General features: G+C 39.8%; 1 protein-coding gene across 6 annotated transcripts in view; it reads right to left on the reverse strand.

The window, feature by feature from the left end:
- Nucleotides 1-21,359, reverse strand: part of NCALD (neurocalcin delta) — a 356,021-nt gene that overhangs the window by 64,476 nt on the left and 270,186 nt on the right. For 5 of the 6 annotated variants that reach the window (XM_027849998.1, XM_027849997.1, XM_027850001.1 and 2 more), the window contains one exon: nucleotides 16,224-16,323. The exons of the other annotated variant lie outside the window; for it this stretch is intronic. The gene's annotated coding sequence lies outside the window, so the exon portion shown is untranslated. The remainder of the gene's footprint in view (nucleotides 1-16,223; nucleotides 16,324-21,359) is intronic. 6 annotated transcript variants of the gene reach the window in all.

A 21,359-nucleotide genomic window follows, 5' to 3' on the forward strand; every position in this document is an offset into this window, starting at 1 on the left:
CAGCTGGCCAGAAGCGAATATGTGGATCTGTTTTAAAAGATGGGTGGTAAGGATATTGGGAGAATAAAGGTGGTGGGGATGTAGGGTTGGGGAGGTGGGGGGAATACTAAATACTAAACCCAAGTCTGGATCAGAAGAGGGGCAAAGTTACAATAAAGAGTCAAGAAATGGTGAGTGGATATCTAGAAAAGAAACAGGTGATCATGATGAAGGTATAGATTCACCAAGAATAGGTTATGTCACATAGATATAAAAGGTCACATCATAAGCAAATTAGAGATGCGAGGAAGAAATGACCTTCCAGATTGATGGATAAGGAAAGAACTGAACAAATGAGAGATAAGGAAGAGAGGCTCATAGAAGATAAAAGGCATGATTTGAATTACATCAAATTTTTATAAGTTCTTGTGGAAACAAATCCATTAGAGGTAAATTAGAAGGGAAACAGCTACCTGGGGAAATTTGTTCTTTTTTTGCAGTGAATTTTTCTGAGAAAGGCCTCATTTCCTAGATAGATTAGGGACTGATTTAAATTTATAAGAATAAGTGCCATTCCCCAATTGATAAACAGTCAAAGAATATGAAAGGGCAGTCATCAAGTTTTTTTTTAAAGCACCATATATATACATACATAAGCATGTATATTTGAAAAAATGCTCCAAATCATTAGTAATTAGCGAAATTCAAATTAAAGTAACTCTGAGGATCTACTTCACAAATATCAGATTGAAAAAGCTGATAACAAAGGAAAATGGCAAATGTTTGAGGCGAACTATGGGAAAATAAGCATATTAACGTCCTGCTGGTAAGGATGTGGATTGGCCCAGCCATTCTGGAAAGCAGTTTGGAACTATGCTTTGAAAATCACCAAATTGTGCATATGCTAAAGAAACCATTATTAGATATTTACCCACAAAGAGATCAAAGAAAGAGGAAAGGTCCTATATGTAAAACCATATTTATAGCAGTTCTTTTTTTTTTTACTTTAAATAGTATTTTATTTTTCCCCAATTACACATTAAGAAAATTTTTTAGCATTCATTTTTACAAGATTTTGAGTTCCTAATTTTTTTCCTTTCCCTTCCCTTCCCTTCTCTCCCCTCTTCTGAAAATGGTAGGCAGTTTGATATAGTTTATACATATGCTATCATGAGCATTTCATATTTGTCACAGTTGTGGAAGAAGAAACAGATCAAAAGGAAATAAAACCATGAGAAAGAATAAAGTAAGTGATAAAAATAGGCTTTGACCTGTATTCTGAGTCCCTCAGTTCTTTATCTGGATATGGATAGTATTTTCCATCATGAGTCTTTTGTACTTGTCTTGGATCATTGTATTTGCTGAGAAGTGCTGGTTCATAGTTGATCATCACACAATGTTGCTGATACTGTGTACGATTTTTTTATGGTTCTGCTCATTTCACTTTGCATCAGTTCATACAAGTCTTTCCAGATTTTTCTGAAATCTGCTTGTTCTCTATTTCTTATTGCACAACAGTATTCCATTACATTCACATTCTACAGCTTATTTAGCCATTCCACAACTGATGGGCATCTCCTCAATTTCTAATATCTTGCCACCAAGAAAAGGACTGTATAGCAGTTCTTTTTGGTGATGGTAAAGAAATGGAAAATAAAGGGATGTCCATCAATTGGGGAATGCCTAAATACTTACCATACCTGAATGGAATTGAATGTAAGAAATGATGAAATGGACAATTTCAGAAAAACCTGCAAAGGCTTATACAAAGTGCTGATGCAGAGAGAGCAGAAACAGGAAAACATTTTTCATATCAACAACATGACTGTAGTAGTAAATAATTTTGAAATAACTCTGATCAATACAATGATCAACCATGATTCTAGAGGGCCAATGATGAATGATGCTACCCACTCCCAACAGAGAGATGATGGACTAAATATACAGAATGAGATTCACATATTTGGATGTGGCTGATATGGGAATTTGTTTTTCTTGACTACTCATATCTATTATAATAATTTTGTTTTTCTTTCTTTTTTTGAGGGGGATATAGGCAGAAATAAATGCTAATTAAAAAATAAAAATTAATTGTATTAAATGTATTAAAAATAAATGTAATTTTTAAAAAAGAATATGTCATGCTAGACTAACACTATTTTCTTTTTGGTCAGAATTACTAAATTGTTAGAAGAGTAGAATCTTTAGGCATAGTTTATACTGTTGATTTGTTTCAGTTGTGTCTGACTCTTCATGACCACATTTGGGGTTTTCTTGGCAAAGATAATGGAGCAGTTTGCCATTTCCTTCTCCAATTCATTTTCCAGATGAGAAAACTGAGGCAAACAGGGTTAAGTGACTTGCCCAGGGTCACACAGCTAATAAGTGTCTGAGGTTGGATTTGAACTCTGAACCTCCTGACTCCAGGCTGGGTGCTCTCCACTGTGCCACCTAGCTGCCCCATAGTTTATGTAGATTTTACCAAAACATTTGATAAAGGCTTTCATGCTAATCTTGTGAAAAACATCATGTGATTCAGGTGCTAGGTGATGATGCATTTAGATGAATTTGGAATTAGTTGGATGGCTGGAATAAAATAATGGTCATTAATAATGGTTTGATGTCAGCTTAGAAGGTCTCCAGTAGTGTACCTCAAGGAATCATTCTTGGCTGATACAGTTTAGTATTTTTGTCAATGACTTGAATAAAGCATACAGAGCACTACTCATTAAATCTGTAGGGGGCACAGGGCTGCAAGGGATCACTAACATACTGGACCACAGAGTCAGGATCCAAAAAGATCCTGGAAAGTTAGGATACTGGTTTGAATCCAACAACATGAAGCTGAGTAGGAATAAACACAAAGTCTTATGCTTGAGGTTTTTAAAAATTGATTTCACAGGCTAACTTGAGGGAGACTTGGTTAGATAGCCCTCAACTCTGGGTCTAAAAATAAATCTAAGTGGTGGGATTTTAATGGAGTGGATCAGTGGTGCGCTAGTGAGTGTTTACCAGATAACTCTCAGAAACAAAATATATGCGTGACTCACTTGTGAGTTTAATCTGCATTTAATCTGATCATTTCCTCCATCACTTTCATGGGTCGGCATAAGAAATTAAATGGAAATTTGAGGGGAGTTCTGTGGAAGCCATAGGTGATACATGAAGACCAGCAGATTACAAAGAAAAGGTTTAGAACTTCAGAAATGCATAAAATGCATGTATGGTATTGTATAGTATCAACACATTTTATTTTTTAATACCATAATAATGCAGACTACTTCTCTGGTATGGAGGGAGTACCAAAAAAATGTTACACAGATGCTCTAGATTGAGGGGGGCTCGCATCCCTAACCCCCACAGTGTAGAAGGGATAACTATACAGACAAGCAACAAAACAATAAATCAAGCCCTGATTTTGTAGTGTTTGCTGATTTCTGAGATAAACACGCTCACACTGAAAATTTAACAACTGGCTCTCAATTTAAATCAACAGTATGATACAGCGGCCAAAAGCAATGAAACAAGAATAATCCCTAATGTGGCTTTGGACTCCACTGAGAGAAGCAAAGCCTGCAGAATATGGAAATGAGAAGTCCTTTTTACTCTGCCGTTGTCCTACTGTACCTGGACCACTGTGTTCAGTTCTGGGGGCTACATTTTAGGAATGACATTGACATATTGGAAAATGTCCAGAGGTTGGCAACCATGATAATGAAAGGGCTTTAGGTTTCTGTCCCATGAGGAATGGTTCAAGGAACTGGAGATTGTTTTAGTCAGGAAAAGAGAAGATTCAGGGGTGGGTGGAAGCATGGATATACAGCTGGAAGGGACCTTAAAGGTCAACTGAGTCTCAGAAAGGTCACACAGCTAGTAAATGTCTGCAGCATGACTCAAACCCAGGTCCTCCTGATTGCAGTTCCAGCACCCTATCCCCTAGGCCACAGTACATCTCATGATAGCCAGTCATCAGCATTTGAAGGGCAGTCCTATGGAAGAGAGATTAAACTAATTCCGTCTGTCCTAAGAGAGAAGAGCTAGGGAGAATGCATAGAAGTTGCAAGCATAAAAATTTAGGCTTGATATCAGGAAAAAGTGAAAAACCAAAGGCCCTCCAGAGTGGACTGGAGATGCATTGGGAAGTGGTGTGTTTACCCTCACTGGATGTTTTTCGATTAAAAGCTTGATGATCACTTGCTGGGTTAATTATAAAGGGGATTCTTTTTCAGGTGTGACTTATACTCACTGACCTCTGAGGTCCTTTCCAATTCTGAATTGCCATAATTTTGTGATATATGCTAAATAAAATCTCATTAATCTAGGCTAATAGGGGTCGCTATTAATATCAGGTTACAGCCACAATGTAAGTTGTGGTAGTTTGGCTCCATTTGAGACAATGGGAGATGGGGATGCTTAAGTCCTAGCTGAAAGCTTCCACCCATGGTCACTTATATTTATATGTGCCTGGTAGTATCCCTGGGGTGCTGTTAGTACAAAATGCTTGCTTCTGGGCTGATTGGTAGATCATTAATGACAAGTCTCCAATGAAAGATACATTTAATTACTTTGACAGAATTACAAAGAAACTCATAAACTATAGGTTAAGTGAACATTTCAAAATAGAGGCCCCAATGGACTGCTTTCTAAATGAAATGATGGCTCCTTTTTAATTAGCAGCAGCCATTTATATGCAAGTGTACTATAATACTTAACTACTTTTATGTCATGAGGAAGTTAAACATGATTTCTTTCACTGGTGTTGGAAAAGCTTTCACAAAGATCGGGCAGTCTACAACACAGTCAGCAAGTCTCAGAGCTGCCTGAGGCACAAGTAGATTAAATAACTTGTCCAAGGTCACCAAGTGACCTTGTTTCAGAGGCACAGTTTGAATTATGGTCTTTGTGACTCCACTATGCCAGGCTGTTCTCAGGTTAAATGCATCTCCTTATAACCCTATGTAGGACAAATGACGAATTTCATAGGAAGGAGGCTTCACCATAACTGAAGTCCAGTCCGCAAGCACCTACTATGTTCCAGGCACTTTGCTAGGCACTGGGGATACCAAAAAATGGCCAAAGCCTGTTCCTGCTCTTAAGAAGCTCCCAGTCTAAAGGGGTAGACAATATATAACCAACTATATATAAACAAGATACAGACAAAATATATCAGAGGTAATCTCATAGGAAAGGCACTATTATTGAGTGGGGCTTGGAAAGGCTTATTGCAGTGAGCTTTTTAGCTGAACACTTGAAGGAAGTGAGGGAAACTAGGATGCAGAGATGAGGAGGGAGAAAATTCCAGGCATGGGGGACAGTCAGGAAACATATACAGTCAGGAGACTGAGTGTCCTGTGCAAGAACAAAGAGGGAAATGTCACTGGACCACAGAGAATGTCTAAGAAGACTGGAGAGATTGGAAAGGGCCAGTTGTGAAGGGCTTTGAAAGCCAGAGGATTTTATATTTGATCCTGGTGATAATAGGGAGCTACTGGAGTTTACTGAGTAGGGGAGTTATATGGTCTGACCTGTGCTCTAGGAAAATCATTTTGGTGGCTGAACGGAGCATGGATTGCAGTAGGGAGAGACTGGGCAAGCAGACCCCCCAGGGCAGGCTATGAGGCAATGAGGGTCCACACCAGGTTGGGGGCAGTGTCAAAGGAGAGAAGGGGAGTATACTCAGAGGCAGAATCAACAGGACTTGGCAATTGATTGGATATGGAAGGTGAGCATCAAGAAAGAGTGAGGATGATGCCCAAGTTGCAATCCTGGGTGATTGGGAAGATAGTGGTGACCTTAATAGAAACAGGGAAGTTGGGAAGAGGGGAGAGTCTGGGGGGAAAGATACTGAGTTCAGTTTTGGACATGCCTATGATGTCTATGGGACATCTAGTCTGAGATGCCCAAGAGGTAGTTGGAGATGTGAGGGTGGAGGTCAGAGAGAGGTTAGGGCTGGATAAATTTGACAATCATCTGCATAGAGATGAGAGTTAGATCCATAGGATCTGATGCGATCAACAAATATAATAGCATAGAGGAAGAAGAGAAGAGGGCCCAGGATAGAACTTTGGGGGATGCTCCCAACTAGCAGGTGTCACCTGGATAAAGATCCAATGATATACTGCCAAACTCGTTCTTTGTGTCCACCTAACCAGGACTATAGAGAGTTAGAAGAGATGTTCACATCCAGGAGGAAGAATCTTTGTTGTTGCTCTATTTACCTTGTCTGGAAGACTCCATTTTCATCTCTTTAGATATCAGAAAGAACACCATCCTAGAAGCTTTTCATCTACTTGGGAGAGGGACAAGCCTTAAACCTTTGTTCCCAGGAAGCATGATGAATTTAGAAAGGATTCCAACTTGCCTGGAAAACCCTACTTAACTCTAAAGTGTTTCCAAAATTAGGTCAGCATTTGCTGGTATAGTAGCTAAATCTACTACATTAGTGGTGCATCTGCCGTCCTTGAGTCTGAACTCATTCTGTCCAGGAGACAGTGTCTGAGTTGCTTTACTATAGTCCAGGGATTTCTTCTCCAGTTTCATGCACTGAGGAATTCTATCTATAATGTACTAAAATGCCTACAGGTATCATGTCCATATGTACTGATTTTACACAATTCAATTCAACTCAATATTCAACAGGCATTTATTAAATGCTTATAATATGCAAGACTCTGGGGATTGAAAAACAAAACTCAGCACTGCCTGCCCTCCAGTAGCTTATATTTTACTAGAGTGGAGGGAATGTTAGTTCCTCTGATCCAGGTATCCTGTGGTTGTCAACCTGTATACCTTGTTGTTGTTCAGTTGTGTCCAACTCTTTGTGACCCCATTGGGGCTTTCTTGGCAAAGATAACAGAATGGTTTGCCATTTCTTTCTCCAGTTCATTTTACAGATGAGGAAACTGAGGCAAATAGAGTTATGCGACTTGCCTAGGGTCACTCAGCTAGTAAATATCTGAAGCCGGATTTGAACTCACTGATTCCAGGCCTGGCATTCTATCTACTTCACCACCTAGCTGCCTTAAAATTATCTTTTCCATATGAATAGGTGGGGACTAGTTAGCATCCTTGCCTGGCTACAAGAGTGTGGTACTGGAAAGGGGCAAGGACAGCTAGGATAAGGGAGTCCCAAGGCACCCTACCAAATAAGATAATAATTGTAAAAGTGCTTAGCACACTACATGGCACATAGTAGGTGCTATATAAATGCTAATTCTCTTCCCTTGTCCTCCCTTCCCAAGGACTGGATGTTCTTTGGTGCATCCTATAGTGGCATTTACTAACACAAAAATCATGGGTGGTTGTTTTGGTATTTCCTTTGGGGGCCTAAAAATGGTACTCTACTCTTTGTGAGGGAACAGAATTACTAAATAAGAGTGGAAATTGAACTAAATAATGAAAGTAAGGTAGGGAAGGCCCAGATTATTCACATGATCCTTGTGTGGAAGTATTTAAGAGGCCCTTTGGGGTAGCAAGTAGAGCTCTTCATTTGAAAACAGGAAGATGTGGGTTCCAATCCTGACTTAGCTACATGGCCCTAGGCAAGTCACTGAAACTCTCAACTTCAGTTTCCTCCTCTGTAAACTGGAAGTCATAATATTGTTATATAATTATATTATTATCACATTAATTAACCATATATTTATATATAATTATATCAATAATAGTATTGTTATATTCGTTAATAACAGTATATTAATTAATAAGAGTAATTATATTATATTAATAATAACATGTCATAATTATATAACTACACTATTATAGTATCTCACAGAACTCATGCAAGGATCAAATGAGATAATATATTTATCTCTGATTTCTCTCTCTCTCTCTGTCTCTGTGTCTCTCTCCTTCAATCTCACTCTATCTACTGGTTCCTACAAACATACCAAAATCCCTCAACCTTAAGAAACTTTCACTAGACTTTACCATTCCATCTTACATTACTGTTCCATATCTCTCCTACTTTTCTTAGACAAACTCCTAGAAAAAAGCTGTCTAGACTCATTGCTTTCATTTATTCTCATCTTACTCACTTCTCCATCTTTTGTAATATGGCTTCTTACCTCATCACTCAACTAAAACTGGTCTCTCTGATACTATCAGGGAGCTGTTAATTGCCAAATCAGTTGGTCTTTTCTCAGTCTTCATCCTCCTTGACCTCTGCAGCATTTAACACTGTTAATTACCCTATCTCTTCCCAGATACTTTTTCTTTTCCATGTTTTCAGTACATTACTATCTCCTAGTTCTCCTATTACCTTCCACTTCCCTGATCATTCCTTCTCTGACTCTTCTGCTGAATCGTCAACTATATCATGGGTCCTTAACTGCAGATGTACACTAAGGCTCTGTTTTAGTCCCTGTTCTCTTCTCTCTTTATACTGTCTGTTGGTGACGACCCACTACTCTTTCCTCAATTCATCAAAGCATTTTTTGTGTAAGATGATGATCTAGCTTTCCAAAATGGCCCTGGAGAGCAGGTCAAGAGTATCGGTTAATCGTTAGTTTTAATGTTGGTAAGCACGAGAAACAGCCATATAATTAGTGCCAAGCCAAACCAAAATTAGGCTTAAGAGGTAATTTCAAACAAAAGGCCTCAGTGGGATGGATTTCACCCTCTCACCAGGATAATTTATGATCACATACAGGTATATATTATAACCCACTTTCTATTCTTTCCCTTTAAATGTAGCATTAACCTAATTCACCCTTCAAGACTCACAAGGTACTAGGTATTAGCCATAAAGGTCATTTTGATTTTCCCTCAAAGCACTTCCCAGATGCGCTCTTGAACACATACTGCATATTTTGGGTCATTCTGGAGAGTGTCTATTCTCATTAAGGTGGCAAGAATGATTTTTGTGGCCCATCCCCGCCCCTGCCACACTGCCCCATTCTTACTTGTTATAAACTTTATGATATGAAAGTTCCTCTGTACAAAGAGATTTTGCAATTTGGCTTAAAAACCCAGAGGAGGTCTTTGAAATTTTTCAGGAGATGCCTTTGCAATCATCTCTCAATTGTGAAAACCCATCCATCAGGGAACAAAAAATAAGCAGCTTTTTAGCTCCAATTTTAAAGTGGAAATTTAAAGTGGACTGTTCTTTAAACGGTCATGAAAGCATAAGTATCCATCTTCAGGACAGCTAACAGGCTGCGCTCTCAGCTATAATCTTAAATGATAGGTTCAAGCCTGTTTGCAATGAACCATTTCTGGTATTTCTCTCTCATGTATTATCTGCGTGACCTTGGGCAAACTGCTTATGTTTTCTGAACCTGTTTCCTCTTCTATAACTTGAGCTTCTGAGGCCCCTTCCAGATCTAGACCTCCGACCCTAAGCTCCTAACTCTCTCCAAGTGATTCTAATTAATAACAATAGCTATCATTTATATAATGCTTTATTGCTTGCAAAATGCTCTGCAAAAAATATCTCATTTGGTTCTCACAATCTCCAGAAGTAGCTACTATTAATATCTTGATTTTACAGATGAGGAGACTGAGGTGGACGGAGATTAAGTGACTTTACCAGGATCGCACAGCTAGGAAGTGTCTGAGGGAGCATTTGAATTCAGGTCTTTCTGACTCCAGGCCTAGTGTTCTATCCATTGGGCTATTATAATTCTCATTTTACAGATAAGAAAACTTAATTAGACAGAGTTTGCCCAATAAGAATCTGAGGTAGGATTTGAACTCAGGTCTTTCAGCTTCCCAGTTCTATGCTTACCTACCTGCCTCTACCTACTGCCATCTATGAAAGAAAGATCTGTTCTTCATTCAGAATTAAAGAAAAATGCCCAGGAATAATGACATCTGAGATTTGTATTACCCACTATAGTTCTCAAAGCATTTTATAAAGATCAGTGCACCTGGGCCTCCCAAACTTATAAGGGGAGCACTGCAGGTTAATATATCATTTGTATCATAGACAGCATATACCCCTTCAAAGCTCAGTTCAAGGACCAAGGTGTCTAGGAATGATGCCTTTCTTGGTTCTCCCACTGTGGCTACCCAGGGCGGTGGCAGAGACACAAAATTAACTTGTATACATTTTGTATACATATAATAAAAATGAGGCCTTTTGTTTGAAATTATGCGAGGATGTGTTGAGTCTCCTGAAGGAATGTAAGCTTCTTGAAGCTATGAACTGTTCGGCTTTCATCTTTGTATCTGTAGAACCTAGCCCAATGCCTGACACATAGTAGATGCTTAACAAATGCTCGCTGATTTATTTTTCAGATGAAAGACCTGAGGTTGATATAAACTAAGTGATTTCGGAGGATTTGAACCCAGATCTATCTGACTCTGAGTACAGTACTCTATCCACTTGATTCCATGTTGGGTCTCCTTTTTGGAGGAGTTCATTCTCTTAATTTACAAGGCTTCACATCTGATTGGTCCCTTTGGAGCACCTAAAGTCCTTCATAGGCTAAGTCTGATCTACCTTTCCAGACTAATTTCACATGACTCTCCTTCATGTCCTCTACATTCCAGCCAAAATGCTGTACTTGCTGTGCCTCAAATTTGGCCCTTCATCTCCCACCTCCAAGCATTTGTACAGAGCCCCAAGCTTGGAATCTCTCCCTCTTCATCTCTACCTCTCAGAACCCTATTTCCTTTCAAAGCCCAGCTCAAGTAGAGTCTCCCTCAAGAGACTTTTCCCAGCTCCTAGGTGGGTCCTTCTCAAAAATTACTTGATATATTCTTTGCTGAGCTCTTTAGAGTTAGAGGGCCAGGGTTCAAATCTATCTGCCGCTAATTACTTATATGACCTTGGGCAAGTTACTTAACCTTCCTGGCCTCAGTTTACTCATCTAAAAAATAAGGTTTGACAAGATGGGCTCTGAGGCCACTTTTAGCTCTAGAGCTTTAATTATATATAATTAATTATATATAATTTAAATATAGCATTTTAAAGAGTCTACTGTGTATCAGGCACTGGGCTAAGCATTTCACAACTATTATCTCATTTGATTCTGACAACAACTCTGGGGGGAAGGTGCTATTATTATCCTCATTTTACAGGTGAGGAAATCCAGGCAGATAGAGATTAAACATTTGGCCCAGGATCACACAGTTACTAAATATGTGAGGTTACATTTGAATTCAGGTCTTCCTGGCTTCCAGATTTGAACTAAGGTCCTCCTGATTCCAAGTGTCATTATTCACCATGCTACCTAGCTGCCTCTCTATAAATAGTTTCTGCCCTCAAGGACTTAGTTACTTTTCTAAAATTTATCTTGTATATACTTCACATTTACTTATATGTATAAATATTGCTTCCCTCCAATAGAATATAAGCTACTTGAGGGCAAGGACTGATTCTTTGGCTTTGTATCTCCAAGGCTTAGCATTGCAACTGGCACATAGTAGATTCTTAATAAATGCTGGTTGCTTAACTCATTGATTGATTAGAGAACTACACATGGTTGGTCGCTGAAGAATAACAAAGCTGGAGATTCAAGCTACGCTTTCTCCTTGAAAGCAACAGGGCTCTGCAAGGGCACCTCAGTGAAAGCGTTCTGCTGTGCCTCCACGTTTATGATCATCTACTTTCTGAATGGTCAGATTCTAAGCATTCATATTGTGTAATTAATATCTTCTAAGCTGCAAAAAGCTTTAATGAGAAACACGAAGAAAGATAACATTGGCAGGGAACTTAAAAGAATTCATTTGATGATGTCAATGTCGTTCTCTCAATTAAATTATTAAATTAAATTATTAATTAAATTATCCAGGATCCGTACTAAAATTTCTCAAACCCATTTATTTATATTCCTATATTGAATACTCTTCAGCACTATTGTTTTCACTCATCGAACTCTGCCAAGAACAGAGAAAGACTCTTGTATGTTACCCAGGGGCTTTTCACATTACACAGTTATATCTATTTCTATGATCTTAAGGCAGGAGTATTATAAGGTTTAAATGTGATAATGGATTATAAACTTTAAAGAATTATATAAAGGCCAATTACTATTAATATTATTATTGTTGTTGTTGTTAATCTGTTATTATTAGCCTATGGTTGCCAGGTCTTCATTCTGGTAACGACTTCATTCCCCGAGCTTCTACTGCACACCCAATAAGCTCAATCAACATTTATAAGGCAATATAAGTGAGGATTGGTAAATGTTTAACAGTCAGACTCTCCAAAGGAAAAGAAAAAGGTAGGTATACACATTTTAAGCTTAATCTACATCAGGGGTGGGGAACCTGTGGCCCAGATTCCAGACACCACATAGATAATTAACAACTCAATTCAATAAACATTTATTATGTGCCTACTAAGATCCAGACACTTTGCTAAGTGTTGGGATTAGAAAAAGAAGAAAAAGACAGTTCCTGCCCTCAAGGAGCTTACAATCGAATGGGGGAGATAACATGCAAACAAATACATACGAAGTAAGCTATACATAGGATAAGTAGGGGGAAAGAAGAAGAGAAAGGAGGGTACTTTATAACATAACCTATCTTAAATGAAAAAAAAAAAAACCAAGAAACTCCAACAAATTCTACTCTCCATGGCAGATAGGTATTTTGGCCAAATGGCATTCTTCAAAGTAAATCAATCAACCAAATCAACAAACATTTATTACTGTATGTAGAGAGCTAGAATGAGAGCTAGGGCATATGCAAATCTATAAATAGATATAAGACACAATCTAAGGCCTCACAGAGCTTTAGATTTGTAGGTAACCTTAACAACAGCTAGCATTTATGGAGAATTTTGAGGTTTGGAAAGTGATTTACAAATATTATCTCATTTGATCCTCACAACAGCCTGGGGAGGAAGGCGTTATCATTCCCATTTTACAGATGAAGAAACAGAGGCAGTCAGAGGTTAAGTTACATACCCAGGATCACACAGCTAGTGAGTGTCTGAGTCTGGTTTTGAACTCAGGTCTTCCCAACTCCAGATCCAAAGCTTTATCTGCTGCACCACCTTGTTGGACCCAGGCTTAAATTCCACCTCTAGATGTTGCTAGCTGTATGAAAGTGAGCAAGTCATTTACTCCAAACCTCACTTTTCTTATCTGTGAAATGGGGATAATAATTCCCCAAATAATCACACAGGGTTGTTAGAAGTCCAGTTGAGATAATGTATGTAAAATGTGATGTCAGCTATTAGTGAGATAAAACACAAGCACAGAGAACTATAATATACAATATGCCATCTTCAATGCAATGAAGAACTATAAAATGATGTTTTATGAGGCTTTGGAAAGAGAAAGGTGGCTATGGCCCAAAGGTGTCAGGGAACACTCAAAGCCTCCAGCAGTCAGAAACAAGCCAAGGGTGTTACTCAAGATAGACAAATACCTTAACTGAGCTCCAGTCATGGTTAATTATAACCCATAAATGGGAGAAAATTTAGGAGTCTCTGTTAATTGTAATTTGCCCACTGAGGTCAACCTCTGACTCCACATTGATGGCTCTGGGGTGACCTGGGTTCTCAAATTCAGTGCCAGTGGAATTCGAGGTTTAGTGGGTCCTACCAACATGGAAAAGTTCCAGGTATGGGCCTGGTAATAAACCTGATACCAATCATCTAAAGACCAGGCTATCTAAATTCCAAAGGGCTCATTGCCTGAGAGCCCAAAGATTCATTTTTCTGTTCAGAGAAAATGTCTACAGCAAGGCCCCAATTAGTGCAAACAAAGAATACTGTTAAGTGATCACATTATTTGAATTCACACGGTACATTTCCAATCCACTGATGCCAATGACTACATCTTATATAATAACTTCATACAACTTCAGACAGTGCTTTGAATACATGTGGCCCCTTCATGAAGATTCATTCATTATTCACACTAAGGGGGCTGGCTGAACTCTGGAAGGGTCATAATCTGCATAGGTAGAGAGAGTACTCACATAAAGGAAATCACAGATCCTTCAGGCAATGAAATATGTAACCCCTTTCATAAACAGGAAAAAAGCCAGTCAGTGACCCACAGCTTGTCAAGATTAAACACTGAAGGACCCACCCAACAAAAGAACTTGAGTATTTCAATTCTTTTGTGCTAGGGCATCTGTGAAAGTTTCCAGCATATACCTACAAAGGCATTGCTAATCTTCTCCATAGCACTGAAGGTCAAGAGCTCGCCTAATTTTGGTTCTTAGGAAATAAGTTGGGGAAGAGCCTGCCACTCTGTGTTTACGAGCACACATTTAGAAGCCCTGTGAAATCCGTAGCAAAATTAGCCATCTGAGAAAAAAAATCGGATAACCTAATTAACAAAGCAGAAAGAGTTTGGCACTGTTTGCTCAGGGGCCTTTGGGTTCTACCACAAGCTTCATGGGGGGACTGTCCAGCAGATGAGTAGTGATAAAAGAGCAATCATTCAGTGGGCCCCAGAATGAAACATAAACAGGAAAACAGGCAGCAATTACCAAACCAGGGAGCATTTTTTTTATTTTCTCACATGCAAGAAGAAAAGCACACTGAGCTTCCACCAAGGTCCTGAAGTCGCCATTTGCCAACTTTAAAAATCCAGAAAATATCGAGATTCCTAGGGAAATCAATGCAAGTTTCAGAGAAAAAGCTCTGGTTTTCACAAACACCTGTTGGATGTCGCTATTTCTTCCTGTGAGCAGCTATGTAGCTTTGCTTTTTCCCTATAGTCTTATGACTCAGCATGAGTGCCCTGCTTAAAAGCTCAAGGTTTATTCATTTATTTATTCATTCAACGAGCATTTATTAAGCGCCTACAATGGACAAGGCACTGAGAATGCAAGGACAAAACCCATGCAGTCCTCAAACTCGAGGAGCCTATATTACGTGTATTGTATTCGAGTCTCTCCTAGCTTAGCTTTGGAGGGGCTAAGTTAAAAGAGATGCTAGGAGGAAATAGATCCTCTGCTCAGGACTCTAGCTAAAGCTTTGGATTAAAAGAGGGGTGTGTGTGTGTGTGTGTGTGTGTGTAGACATGGCACCAAAGCACTGGGAAGCAGAACCAAAAGGAACAGCAAGATAACATTCTCCAGAAGACACCAGCATCCTGGTAGTTAGACACATTAGTTAGCCCTCAATGCCTATGCCCTGGCCACATGTGTTCCCATGTGTATTTCTCATACACGATCCCTACTATGTCCACTCTTCCTAATGATGATGATGATGATGTGTGTGTACTTGTGGGAAAATACATCCCAAGTTTTAGGGGAGATGTTTTATTTGTCCAGCAGCTAGGTGGCACAGTGGATAGAGCACTAGGTCTGGAGTCAAAAAGATTCATCTTCCTGAATTCAAATCTGGTCTCAAACACTGATTAGCTATGTGACCCTGGGTAAGCCACTTAATTCCTATTTGCCTCATGTACCTCATCTGTAGAATGAGCTGCAGAAGGAAATGGCAAACTACTCCAGTGTCCTTGCCAAGAAAACTCCAAATGGGGTCATAAAGAGTCAGACATGACTGAAAAATGAATAAACAACATGTTTTACTGTTACTTTTCTTACTATGCTATTTCATTAAGTTGTCTTTTTTTCTTTGAACTAATGATATCCTGTGACTGATTGGTAGAAATAAACCACCGATGGGGGCTTGTGAGCTATGGTTTTTGAATGGATGCAGACCAGTACTGATTCTTGAACCTTGAAGCTTTTTTTGGTTACTTCACGTACGAAAGGGCAGTGCCTCAAGCACCATATAAAGAAAGGACTGTGCAGTGTGAACTGTTATTGTTATTGTGACTGAATTCCTTGGATTCTCCAAGTGAGAGCAGCTCTTCTTTGGTCTCTTCGAGGCATCTAAAATACTTCATAATCTAGGTCTGATCTACCTTTCCAAATTAATTTCACAAGACTCTCCTTCATGTCCTCTATATTCCAGCCAAACTGCCTCATTTTGGCACTTCATCTCCTACCTCCAAGCATTTATGCAGAGCCCTAAGCTTGGAATGCTCTCCCTCCTTAGCTTTACCTCTCAGAATCCCTATTTCCTTTCTAAGCTCAGCTCAAGTAGAATTTCCCTCAAGAGACTTTTCCCAGCTCCTAGGTGGGTCCTTCTCCAAAATTACTTGATATATTCTTTGCAGGTCCTCAACATGGTACAGTAGAAAAAGTTGTAAGCTTTTGACAATTTGTCAACCACAAAGTTGTATTAGCACACAGCCCATCATCACCATTTCTAACAACATTTTCATTTTATTTAGAGGTAAGATTCGTTCAAGAATGTTTATAATTATTTACCAAAATTAATACAAGTTCCTTCCAGAATTTTCTCCAGCACTCAAGCTCACCTTTCCAAAATCTCCACCTTCTCTCTGACAGGGATGACAATTTATGCTGGAGAAATGATCAGAATTGCCAGGCTCATTAATGTTACTCCTTGCAGGATTCCTGTGGGGAAAGTATCTTTATCAACACTTTGCAATTTTTTGTCAGGCTAAATCAAAGGCATCAACAGTGGTTTGCCCAAATAAAAGTTGAACAAATCCTGCCAGGGGTGTCACACGTGGGAAAAGTCCTGGAGGTGGAGTCAGAAGACCTGAGTTTGAACCTCAGCCCTATGACTTATTATTTTTGTGACTTTGGGCAAATCACATAACCTCTCTAGGCCTCAGATTCCTTATTTGTAAATCAAGAGAGTTGGATCAGATGACCTCTAAGATCCTGGTCCCTTCCAGCTCTAAATATATGATCTTATGAACTGAAGTGACTAGATACATAATTTCCTGGATGAATCTCTCTCTGTCTCTCTGTCTCTGTCTCTCTCCTTCTCTTCTCTCTCTCTCTCTCTCTCTCTCTCTCTCTCTCTCTCTCTCTCTCTCTCTCTCTCTCTCTCCCCCCCCTCTTCCCTCTCTCTTTCTCTCTGTCTCTCCTCTCTCCTCTCTCTTCTGTCTTTCTTTCTTTCCCTCTCTTTTCTCTCTCTCCTCTGGCTCTCTCTTCTCTCCTCTTTTTATCTCTTCTCTCTTTCTCTTTTTCTCTCCCCATCTCTTTTCCCTCTTTCTCCCCCCCCATCTTCTCTTTCTTTCTCTCCCTTCCTCTCTTCTCCTCTCCCTACCCCCCCCCACAAACACATAGAGGAAGACAACTACTTTATAGGACTGTTGTGAGGAACAAAAATGACAACATATGTAAAGCTATTTTTAAACCTTAAAAGTACCATATAAATATTTATTATTATTATTAATAGGCAAATATAACCAGTTAAGGAAGGGTTTCCAGGCCCATATCTCTGATTGGTATATATTCCATTTCAAGTATGTATAAAAAAAATACTCAGGAATCTCTGTCATGCTAACAGGAATTAAATTTAATCTGCATAAATAAAATTAATTTACTGGCAAGTTAATTCATAAATATAGCCAGGGGCTCCATTTTCTCTTCAATTCTGTGGTGGTCCTGAGCAGGTCAGGATCAGTAAAATGAGACTTTCCCTAGAAGGACGAGTTATTTCTTGCTGCTCCCCACCCCCCAACAAATCACCCAAAAAGTCTAGAGGGTGAGGCAAGAGAAAGAAACCATCACGGAGGAAGCAGTAACAATTTATGGTTTTGACAAACAGCAGAGCCATTACCAGGCCCTGTCTTGTGTCTGCCTGCGGTTAAAGGCTTCCTTACGCCTTTCTGTGCGCTGATATAGTCCAGAGCTTTTTTCTGAGCCCTACTCTGGCCTTGGGGCCAATAAGCATGTGGAGGGAGAGAGAGAAGACTGGGGGGGGTGTCTCCAATTTCCAAAATAACCAATCATCTCGTCCTTATTGCTCAGTTACAGCAGGGATGAAGAAGAATGGGTGAAAAAACACTTAAAAATTCAGCAGATGCTGCTTAAAATAAATGCTACCTCCTCCAAAAACAGACCAGGAGAATAAATACAATTCCACTTTGTTATCTCCCATCATTTTTCTCTCTTGTTTTTAACTTGCATCATCCAGGGCTACAAATGACATGAAGTAGCCCCTATTACCTCACATCCAGTACTTCCCAACAAGGTCAAACACAATAAGATACCCACTCCCACCCCAACCTCCCCCCAAAAAAGCCCTGGCCAAGAATGACCTGAGAAGGCACAATTGGAGGTGGTAACGAAAATTGTGCCTTCCATTATTATCACAGTTTTAATTTTTTCAAGACATTTTCACACTCCTTGGTTCATTTTTATCCTCACAACATCCCTGTGAGGTGGGTAGGGTGGATATAATGATCCTCCTTATTTGCCCAGTGAGGAAACAGAGGCACAGAAGGGTTCAGTGTGTTAGCCAAGATGACACAGTGAGTTCAGTGGCAGGGCAAGACCTGCATTACGGGGTTCCTGACTCCCCACCTGGCATCCTTTTTTCTACCATAGAGAATGAATGAACACCCAGTAATTCATGGAGGCACCCATTTAAGCACACATCAGCTAAATAACTTCTTGAATGTTGATGAAACGTCAGCAAGAGATGACAGAGAGAACTTTGGGGCTGGGCAACATATAAGCTCAATAATAATAAGCCCAACATGAGTCGGGTTGTGTGGTGGAAAGAGCACTCACTGGATTGAGCCTGGAGACTTGAGTTCAAATCTCAGCTCTGCTAGTCTAGCATGATCGTGGTGGAGCTAAAATGAGTATTTCTGGTATCTGGGGCTAGTTTCCCAAACCCTGTGCTGGAATCAAAAGATACTATAGAATTTATTTTTTCAGGAAAATTAATTTCAGTGAAGTAGTGAGAAAGGAAAGGTGCTTGGGCATTGAGACACAAAACTCTGTAGTAGTTGGGAGAGGTGGTAGGGAGACATCGTCTGCTAACTGCTTTAGGTCGCTTGAGGACACAATGGATAGATGGAGTGCTGGCCTTCAGGCTGGGAAGATTTAAGTTTAAATACTAGGTTACCATCATTCTTACTAGTTATTCGACCCTGAGCAAAATTACTCAATACAATATCCCCTAGTTGCTCTCCATGCCACAAGCCCCTCCCCACTCTAGTTCATCCTCTCATAAAGATGTCAAAGTGACCTTCCTAAAGTACACATGTGACCATCCCCTCCCTCCACTAACACATCAGTGACTCCCTATCACCTCCAGGATCGAATATAAAATCTGTTTGGCTTTCAAAGCCATTCTTAACCTGCACCTTCCCACCTTTCCAGTCTTCTTATACCTTACACCTCATCATGTATTCTGTGATCTGGTGTGGTGTGATGTGATCTGGTCTTCTTGCTATTCTTCCAACAAGACACTCCATCTCTCAACTCCAGGCATTTTCACTGTCTGTCCCTCAAGCCTAGAATTCTTTCCCTCCTCATCTCTGCCTCCTGGTCTCCCTGGCTTTCTTTAAGTCCTGGCTAAAAATCTCATCTTCTACATGAAGCCTTTTCTGATCCCCCTTAAGGCTGATGCCCTCTTTCTCTTGATGGAGGGTGGAATTCTGAACTAGATCTGGTGAACTGATCCAACCATTTTGGAGATCAATCTGGAATTGTGCCCAAAGAGTTATTAAACTGCCTATAGCCTTTGACCCAGCAATACTACTACTAGGTCTATTTCCAAAGATGATTAGGGAAAAAGGAAAAGAACCTATATGTTCTAAAATGTTTATAGTGGTGGTAAAGAACTGGAAATTGCAGGGATGCCCACCAATTGGGGAATAGCTGAACAAGTTGTGGGATATGATTGTGATGGACTACTACTATGCTATAAGAAATGATGAGCTCAATGATCTTAGAAAAACACGGAAGGACTTGCACAAAATAATGAAGAGTGAAATGAGCAGAATGTCTTGATTATTTCCAATTTATCGTGTGCTCACTTAATTGTACATAGCCATTTGCGTATTGTCTCTTTCAACAAACTGAGTTCCTTGAGAGCAGAGACATTTCCCCCCTATCTTTTTATCCTCAGAGCTTAGCACAATGCCTGGCACATAGCAGGTACTTAATAAAATGTTAATTGACTGACTTGCAGCCTCAGTTTCCTCATCGGTAAAATGATGACCTCTAAGATTTCTTCCAGGTCTACATCTGGAATGCTATGAGACCCTAGGTTACCACTCTGAGCAGCAGCATGGAGTGAGAGACAGAGACCATAGGATACAATGAGACACTGTGGCAGAAGCCAGTACTGGGAGAGGGAGCAGGGCAGGGCTTGGTCAGTAAGAAGCTCATCTGGGTATGGCTGGCCCAGGGCAGGTGGTGGTAGCAGTGATAGAGAAAATGAACCATCTGATACCTTCATAGTTAAGCTAATTATTCTTTCTAACCAGATGGAGTACAAGTGCTAGCGTTACCCTCTAAATTTTGGCACCCTTGGACAACATATTGGTTGCCCAACCCAAGTTAGTTATGACCCTAGGCAGAGTCCTTCCTCATTTGGGTTTCAGTTTCCTTATCTGTATAATGATTGGGCTGGACTAGACGATCTTGACCAGTTCTTTCAGCTCACAGGTTCTAAGCGGTCTTAGATGGTGATTTCACACTGTCTGACTGGTATGGGCATGGAAATGAGCCTACACAATGTTAATTCTTGGCTTCTACAGATCCCTGGCAGATGGAGAGACAGAATGAAACAGCAGCTGTCAGAGATTCCATATATCTATCAATATAGTCCTGTACTTTACGGTAAATTAGAAGTTAAAAAAGGTTTTGTAGGCTGGTCTGGGGTCCTAAACACTAAGTATAATGCTTTAATGGGAAATGGAGGTACAAGTTCCAAACAACTTAGGAACCAACTTTTGTCAACACAGCTGTTCAAAAGGTGGGGATTGTCTATACACCATGATGTAAAAATTGAACACAAGGCCCCCAGACAAATCAGTGAAGTCAGACTTTATTTTCTTGCTGCTCTCTCTTTCACTCTCCCAACCCCAACTCTCTATTGACCCTTGGAGAGCACAGTTGCCTTTAAGATCTTGTAACCTGCTTGTTAACATACTTAGAGTGATACATGTCTCTTACCTGTTCAGGGGATATTGTACATGGAGTGGCACTAACACCAAGGGTTTGCTTTGCAATTTTTTTTTAATTGAGGAATTAAACAATATGATATTAGGATTAAAGACAGAAAAATAATCTGGTCTGCATAAGTCCCCAAAGGTCTGTGAAAGACCCCAACCTACATCTTCAGAATCAGGATGAAACACAGTTCAGTCCACTAAGCTAGATTAAAGAACAGCTGTGACTAAGGACTGGCAAGGTGGGCAGCCACCTAGGATATAACATGCCAGCCAGTGAAATGAACAACATTTTAAAACATTACATTATGTGAACACACACATTTTTAGTCCTGGAAAATTTTGCTCCCTCCTGCCCAGAGGTGGTATATCAAGCTGCATGAGGTATGATGAAAGCTCAAATTCTCTGACACAAAGTAACGAGTCTTTGGGGGGGGGCACAAGTCAACTAAGGAAAAAGGCATTATAAAGAGCATCTTCTTTGCCTATAGGGTGCTGTTCTAT

The sequence above is a fragment of the Vombatus ursinus genome, unplaced genomic scaffold, assembly GCF_900497805.2.
Source record: "Vombatus ursinus unplaced genomic scaffold, bare-nosed wombat genome assembly UNPS02008961.1, whole genome shotgun sequence".
Taxonomy (NCBI): domain Eukaryota; kingdom Metazoa; phylum Chordata; class Mammalia; order Diprotodontia; family Vombatidae; genus Vombatus; species Vombatus ursinus.